Below are 8,059 nucleotides of genomic sequence, written 5' to 3'. Positions count from 1 at the left end.
GACTGTCTGGTAGGAGAGATGCATGTCCAGCCAAAGTGAAAATACAACATCACTATTGTCTTTATTTAGATACAGAGTGATACTTCTAGTGGGTTAAGGGTGATGTTACGTGTGTGTGTGTGTGTGTGTGTGTGTGTGTGTGTGTGTGTGTGTGTGTGTGTGTGTGTGTGTGTGTGTGTGTGTGTGTGTGTGTTAGTTAAGGATGGATGGGATATGTGAGGAGCTGCAGATGGAGACTCCACAGGAGGAGGTGTGTGTTTGTGAAAGGGGGGGGGGGGGACAGAGATCTGACCTCTGTGGTGCAGTTGGCCAGATGTGGACAGTCTCCTTGAATTAGTGCACACTCATAACCATCTTCATAAAGCATGTCCCTCTGCTTCTAATGGAAATGAATGAGTACACACACACACACACACACACACACACACACACACACACACACGTGTATATCATTTTTCTGTCTCTCTTAATCCCTCTGCTCTCCAGGCCAAATGTTCCTAAAGTGAGGGCCTGGGATCCAGGGGGTCCTAAGAAATGTGCAAAGTAAGATAACAAAGAAAGTCAGAAGCGACTCATTCCTGTAAAATGTCATACACATCTTTTGTTATACCCTTTACATAAAATGTACAGACCTGTGCAAAGTACATGTTTGTAACCGTGTGATCTGATATAGAATCACTGATAGCACATGGCTGTTTCAAGTACGAAACTTAGACACAGATAATGTCATAATATATGAGAAACAAATCACCAAAAAAAAATCCACTTGTCTGAAACTTACGTAATATATATTTAGAAGACCATTTACATGGCATTTGAAAGCCTGTTATGGAGACTTTGGCTTGTTCCATCACTTTAAATAAGTTGTAACATTGTAACCGCATGTTCCTAAAGTTTTTTTTTAGCTTTAGCATTTTCTGATCACGAATCAGTCACTATGTTTTCTGAATCTTGTATAATGTTACACATTTCACTGAAACACAAACTGCGTGATCATCAAGTGAGTCACAGTTGACAGGAAACTGATTACTGATAGGTGATTCTGTGAAATAAAAGAAGCAGTACAGGAAATAAGGGCAGATTAAAAATGTAAAATAACAGCAATTAAACTAACACTATAAAATGTAGAAAAAAATCAATGTATATGTTGTTTTTAAATAGCAGTTTACTGTAAAATTTCAGCATAGTCACAATACTAATAATCTGCTTCTCTTTTTCAGCCTTTCTCTCCATTTCCTGATTGAAACTAAACTCTGTGTCCATCTATAGGCTGATCTCTTGCTTGATGGTCCCTAGACCGCTGTGAGCTGTCCAATCAGCTGCAGGGGGCGGGGCTGAGGATTCTCCTGCTATCATCACATTTGACAGCTGCTGCTGCAGCAGCTCACATGACCAAACAACAATTACCTCATACATGTAGTACTCATGCTGCTGAAGGTGTTACTTTGGAGACAGCGCTCCCTGCACTGGGCTGGGAGCGCCAGCAACAAGAGGGCTTTCAGCTGAAATGACTAAAGTCAGCCTGCTGGGATGATCTCTATAGCCTACTATACGACTCCTAACATCAATCACTATGATATGAATCCATTCCCATAGCTTGCGCTGTGAAATAATAAAGGTGGGTACACTATAACTTCCAGTTACTGCTGATCACGAGGCAAACAGCTAACAGTCTGCTGTACAGTTATCCTCACAACAACAGTATACTGTATACTGCCCCTCATAACATGTACATACGTTTAATACTATGTGCTCTTAGGCATGCTCCAAAAAGTGAAGAAAAGGTAGCACATCGCAAGTTCCCAAGTTCTTTTAACTCATTTTGCTCTTTGGGGCGCATAGGTCATTCATGAACTGTCTCCAGCTGGAACGGTGTTGGGCGGTCTTCTCTGCTTCCGTCCAGGAAGATGTTGTTTCCTTGAGTTCTGCCTCCACAGACCTCCAGCTGTCCCTGGGTCTTCCAGGCTTTCTTTTCCCTTGTGGGTTCAGGCTAAGGCCTGTCTACAGAATTGACCGATACTCTACACATGGAGAGAATTAGATTCATTCTGAAGGACAAGCTTAGGGACTTTGAGCAAGTTTGGCTTCCCTTATCTTGACAGAGAAGGCCATTAAGACATGAGTAAGAATACACTCCTGGGGTGGGAGGGGTGGGTAACTGAAGAAAGGGATCCTGAGAGGGGTAAAAGGTGGTAAGCTATGTCGTTTTTTTGTTTTTTTTGTATATAATTTATATATATAATTTGTATAATGTCTGTCACTATTTCTGTTAGTATTTGTATTTCTGTCGCTGTTTTTTGTTGTTATGATCATTCTTAGAGAAATGTAAATGCCATGCAAACTTCATTGTTGAATGAAAATGTTTCACAATAAACATATTTGAAACCAGGTTAAGGCCTGTCTGGTCGTGCTCGCGGGAGTTTTCCTCAAGGTATGCCCAATCCAGCCCACATAAATTGCCAGGTTAAGGATGACAAACTACTGTAATTTCACTTGTTGCAACCCACCTCTTTGCTCTTGAGACACATGGAAGTCACAGGTAATTCAAACGTCAAAAGTTCTACAGCACATTTCTTGCCATTGAGACCGTACGTTGGTTGGCATTAAAGAGACATATATTCCAAAAAGACTGAACCCAGAAAGTAGAACATTTTAAACTGTAGTCATCATTAAGTCCATTTGGTGTCATGGTGAAAAAGGAATTGATGGACTTTGTAACATATCTGAACAACAGCTCAAGTTTCCAGAGCACAGATGTGATGATAGATGTGATGTGAGTTGACTGACTAATTGAACAAGTGAAATGACAGTATTTTGTCCTCCTTAACTTGGGAACTTGAGCTGGGCTGCCTTTTCTTCACTTTTTGGAACATGTCTATTGGATTTTGGGTTTAGCACCTTACAGATAATCTCCATTGTTGAAGCAAAACCTCCTTTTCAACAATGTACTCTTACTTAATAATCTGTATCAATGCCAACCTCCATATTTGGGGTTTGACACATGTCCATAACTGTACTCGTGCTGTGTAAAAAGGCGACGTGCAAACCTAAAGAGCTTTATTTAAAATTCTAGTCAAGGTCTGAAAGTTATATAATAATTCCATAGAGACATTTGATGATTGATAAGACATCCGGAATTTTTCATCTGATCCAAGGATGCATCCATAAAAAAATGATCTAGGATTTGAATATTTCACTCGCTGTGATATCATGTTGCTGAAGAGCTTGACCAAACAGACACAGAATATGTGTGAGTTGTCAGACAGGATAGAAAAAATCTTACTATTGCTATTTGAGAAATCAGGATATGTTAAGTGTGGGAGGTTTTGGCTTCTTAGGCAGTGACAGTTGTTTGTGTGTCAATTTTGCACTAATTTATATGTTTTCTAGTACTGACACATTATATTCCTACATGGATTTATAGTGTATCTGTTAGTTAGTTGTGTCATAGACATACAAGTGCCCAGCCCAAAGGGATTTATGAGACTCATGAGTCATTGGTCAGTCTGCCACTTTACTTGAGACTGATAGACCATAGATATTTTTGGCACAAATGTTGTAGACATTCTTATGACTTTGGCCCCTGACTTTTCCTCTATCTAGTGCCACCATGAGGGTGACATTTGTGGTTCCGATTGAAATATCTCAACAACGTTGGTGCAGAACTTTAGTGATCCCCTGACCTTTCATCCTAGTGCCATCATTGTGTCAAAATTTGTTATTTTGGGGGCGCCTGGGAAGCTCACCTGGGTAGCTCACCTGGTTGAGTGTGCGCCCCATGTACAGAGGTTCAGTCCTCTTCGCACCAGCCACAGGTTCAATTCCTGTTCCGACCTGTAGCCCTTTATTGCATGTCATTCCCCTCTCTCTCTCTCCTTTCATGTCTTCAACTGTTAGTAGTAAAGTTGTGATTTTCTCCAATACTTTGGTTTAACTAACAGCTTGGTTTTCTCTTGTTTTTTTTTCTCTTGGCTTTTTCCTTGGTTTCTGCCTGCCTGCCTGCCTGTCTGTCTGTCTGTCTGTCTGCCTGCCTGCCTGCCTGCCTGTCTGCCAAAATGAATGCCGAATATGTTGTGGTCGCAGCAAGCGCCTGAAAGTGGGTGCCAAGGGGTAGGAAGTGGGGAAGGGGCCATCTACCACCTATCTCCTAGCTATCCCAACAACATCCCTATGATATCTCTGTAGGAAGTTATTCATGTAGACCTTCAAATATTTTTAAGGATGTTCTTTGAAGGCCATATATTGTGTTAATGCAGTGTATCCAATTTATCAGGCTGCTATAGTATAGGTTAGCACTGGCAGGAACCAGAAGATGTTGCTGCTCAGGAGTTCATTAGTGAGCTGCTGACCTTATTTCCCATGTGGATATTTAATATCAACTGTCTATTTCTGTATGAAGTTTAAAGGTGGAGGCTTTAATGAAATATACTGGTGTGCAACATTCTGCATCTCAGCACATTCACCTGTAAACACAAGTCATGGCTGTTCACTTTGTGTATTCTCAACAGAGACCATGATGTCTGAATGGAAATGAAGTTGTGTATTTCATGCACATTGAATGAATATGAATGAAAATAAACATATTCAATGGTATAGTATTACATCAGCCTATTTGCAGAGGACTGCCGTCTGGCCAGCGAGTGCTTTTCTGTTCTATTTTAGGAAAGGCAAACAAATGCAGGAGCTCTTATGTCTCCTATCCAGTTTCCAGATATTATATCCTCAACTGTATAGTTCGCACGTATGAGCATGCAGGAACACACACACACACACACACACACACACACACACACACACACACACACACACACACACAGACTTACTCCCTGTCACAACATCAATCACAGTCTGGACGTGCAAACTGAGGATGAAGCTGTAGATGGGTGAGAGTGGAGCAGTGCAATCACAAAGCGCTCAGATGAGCTCCTAAATTAGAGCATGTGGCCAGCGTGGACTCCCTGGGAGGGTTTGGTTAAATTACAGGCCATATTTTTAGTGAAGGTTAGGCTTCATCCCTGGAACTGCCAGCAGCTGAGGACCATCACTCACACGCCTGTCTGCCCCCAGTTTGTTAACACTTTCTTAGAAACGTAGAAAGGTTTGCTGTTTTATTGCTGTGTGCTTCAGTATGTGTGCATGCAATTACAAATAATAATTCACCTTAAGTGTTCTGACTGAGGAGTTTGATAATCATTCTTTGGATTGTTTGTGTGTGTTAGGGATGTCCTGATCCGATTTTTAAAATATTGAATATATGCCGATACAGAGTTCTGATCCGATACTTGTGTTTGCCTGGATAATAAGGCTGCACACCGTTTTTTTTTTTAATTACAAAAATGACTGAGTTAACAATGTAACTTAAAGATGTCTTCAGCTTAATACATTTAACTTAGTGCAGCTAGCATTTTTGTAAAACTCACATATAAAATCAACTTACGACCTAATGGGTGAAGGGGATGCACTTTAGTAACCCTGAAACACATGATAAACCACATGATGTTACACACACGTTGAATGATGGATTGGTCGTAATAGAGTGTTGTTTTAGAGGAAATGTTTCTGTTATGCAATCACTGCTGACCGTAAAAAGGTCAAGATGAGGAGACATTTACTGCAAACAGAGACAGCTGATTACCGCACCACTATAAATATTTCTTTCAAGCATGTATAATGGGAAAGGTCCCATTTACACCAACATCTAAAGGTCTAATGAATAATATAGTTTTTCATGGCGGACTCACGAATGTGTTCAGCGTGGGAGCTGTAACAAGATCATATCAGACTTGGCTTGGTTTTCTGGTAAAGGTAAACAAACATCAACAATCATCCAACTTGTTCAAAATGAACATGGCAGCTGTTACATATTCATATTTATATTCAATTCTGGGAAAGATTGTTCACAGACAACATTATTTCAAGAGTTGTTGACAGTTTGAAGAGGAGTCAACGGGGGCAGTGTGTGTGTGTGTGTGTGTGTGTGTGTGTGTGTGTGTGTGTGTGTGTAGCTTTTACCAGAATATTAATTAAAGCCAGTCTCCCACTGTCTTTAATTTAAACCACTCCATTGTGCCTGAATGTGAAAACATATCAATACTGGAAGTTGTCACTTTGTATTGTATTGTGACATAATGGAAATTACTTTTACACTCAAATCGCCAAATGGATTGACATTAAATGTACGCACCCTTAAGTCATTCGTTCAAGCAGCATTTTAAGCCATATTTACGTTCATAGTGTTTAAGTTTAAAATTACTTATATCAGCGTTTGTCCTTAGAAATTCCGGTTACACTTTACTTGAAGGTATCTACATAAAAGTGACATGACACTGTCATGAACACATGACACTGTCATGAACTCTAACCCTAACTCTAACTTGTCATGACAAAAACCAAATTACACTTAATGACAGAAGACTTATGTCATAAACATTTATGACTTGTTTATAATGTTTATGACACGTTCATGACAGTGTCACTCTTATAGATACCTTCAAGTAAAGTGTAACCGAAATTCCAAGTCACTCAACATCTACTCTGGTTTAGCTCCACTATTCTTTACACCGAGCTGTCTGCATCTTTTGTATTGAGCGTCATGTGGAGGTGAACACCTGCCCGACACACGCCAGACGCCCTGAGTCTGGGCCATTTCCTCTGCTGATCTATCTTTAGTGAGTACAGGAGGCTGAAGATCCACGTCCCCCGCTGCGTCCCGGCCCGTTTTGTGTTTTTTCTGGGAACAGGAACCCACGCCAGACTTTAACCCGAAAGACAACACCCTTCCTTTCATTTTGAGGATGAAGGCAGGAGGCCAAAACAGTATAAACAACATAAGCACGTATTTCACTGTTGCGGGAAACAGTGTCAAGCCTCAAGCCAGCATCCTGTGTACTGTCTTGGGCTTTTTCCATTGCATGTTTGATAAAGAAATATGTTGTGGTCATCAGGTCATAGGAACACACAGGGCTGATACACACAGGGGGATGTTAGCAGATGGTAAAAAGATGAGATTTCTTTCATCTTGACCTGAAAATGTAACCCTCAGCAGGCCACCTGATGGGGGACTGACTGAGGTTCAGTAACAGGAAGTAAAAAGAGAGAGGCTCTTGTCATATGTTAAAACTACAAAATGACTCCAGCTATTGAACAAAAACTAGGTTATTGAAATAAAGCACCACACAAAATGTATAAGTATATAAGTATAAGTTAAAGACATGAGTGAATATACATCAATAAATAATACTGTTAGTTAAAAATGATCAAAACGGAGTGTAAAAAAAAAAAAAAAAAATGTAAAGCTTACACGTTTCCTTTAACTTCTAATCAGTTGGCAAAAAAGCTTTTTATTTTTTTCCTTCTCCAGTTGATATTTAAAGATGCAGTAGGTAAGCCTTATAAAACTAACTTTCTGTCATATTTGCTGAAACTGACCCTATGTTCCAGTAGAACTACATGAAGAAGGTAATTTAAAAAAAATCCGGTTCCTCTGGCTCCACCTACAGCCTGTAGTGTGATTTGCAAAAATCCACCGCTCCCTGTTCAGATGCACCAATCAGGGCCAGGGGGGGTGTCTAACTGCGTGTCAATCATTGCTCATGCACACGCGTTCATTTTCCCTTGTGGGGGGAGGGGCTTAGGAAACCGTTTTGGGCTTTAGCAGAAAGGGGGGAGGGACTGAGAAGTTGTCAATGTTCAAATTGTAAGTCCTGGATCTTCCCAGTCCTACCTACGGCACCTTTAAACCTTAATTGATTTTACTCTATTTATCTTTCACTAGGTCATTTTATTTTTTAACGTCTTAATTTTTTGTCTTGACATTCATTTATCTATCTATGTCCCCACTGTATTTAGCTTTATTGTTGACTTGTCGTATAACCTTGTACTTACATTTTTTAGGGTACAAATGACAAATCTCACCATATGAAAGCCCTACAATGCTTTTAATCATAGAGAAAAAACACATTCAATTTAAATTAGGGCTGTCAGCATTAAAGCGTTAATCACGATGCGATTAAGGGCCGAGCATAACATGTTAATTTTTTTAATCGCATTAATCGCATGC

This window comes from Sander lucioperca, chromosome 15 (genome assembly GCF_008315115.2).
Source record: "Sander lucioperca isolate FBNREF2018 chromosome 15, SLUC_FBN_1.2, whole genome shotgun sequence".
In the NCBI taxonomy this organism is placed as follows: domain Eukaryota; kingdom Metazoa; phylum Chordata; class Actinopteri; order Perciformes; family Percidae; genus Sander; species Sander lucioperca.
The sequence above is the reverse complement of the archived record's forward strand: the minus strand, read 5'-3'. Positions refer to the sequence as shown.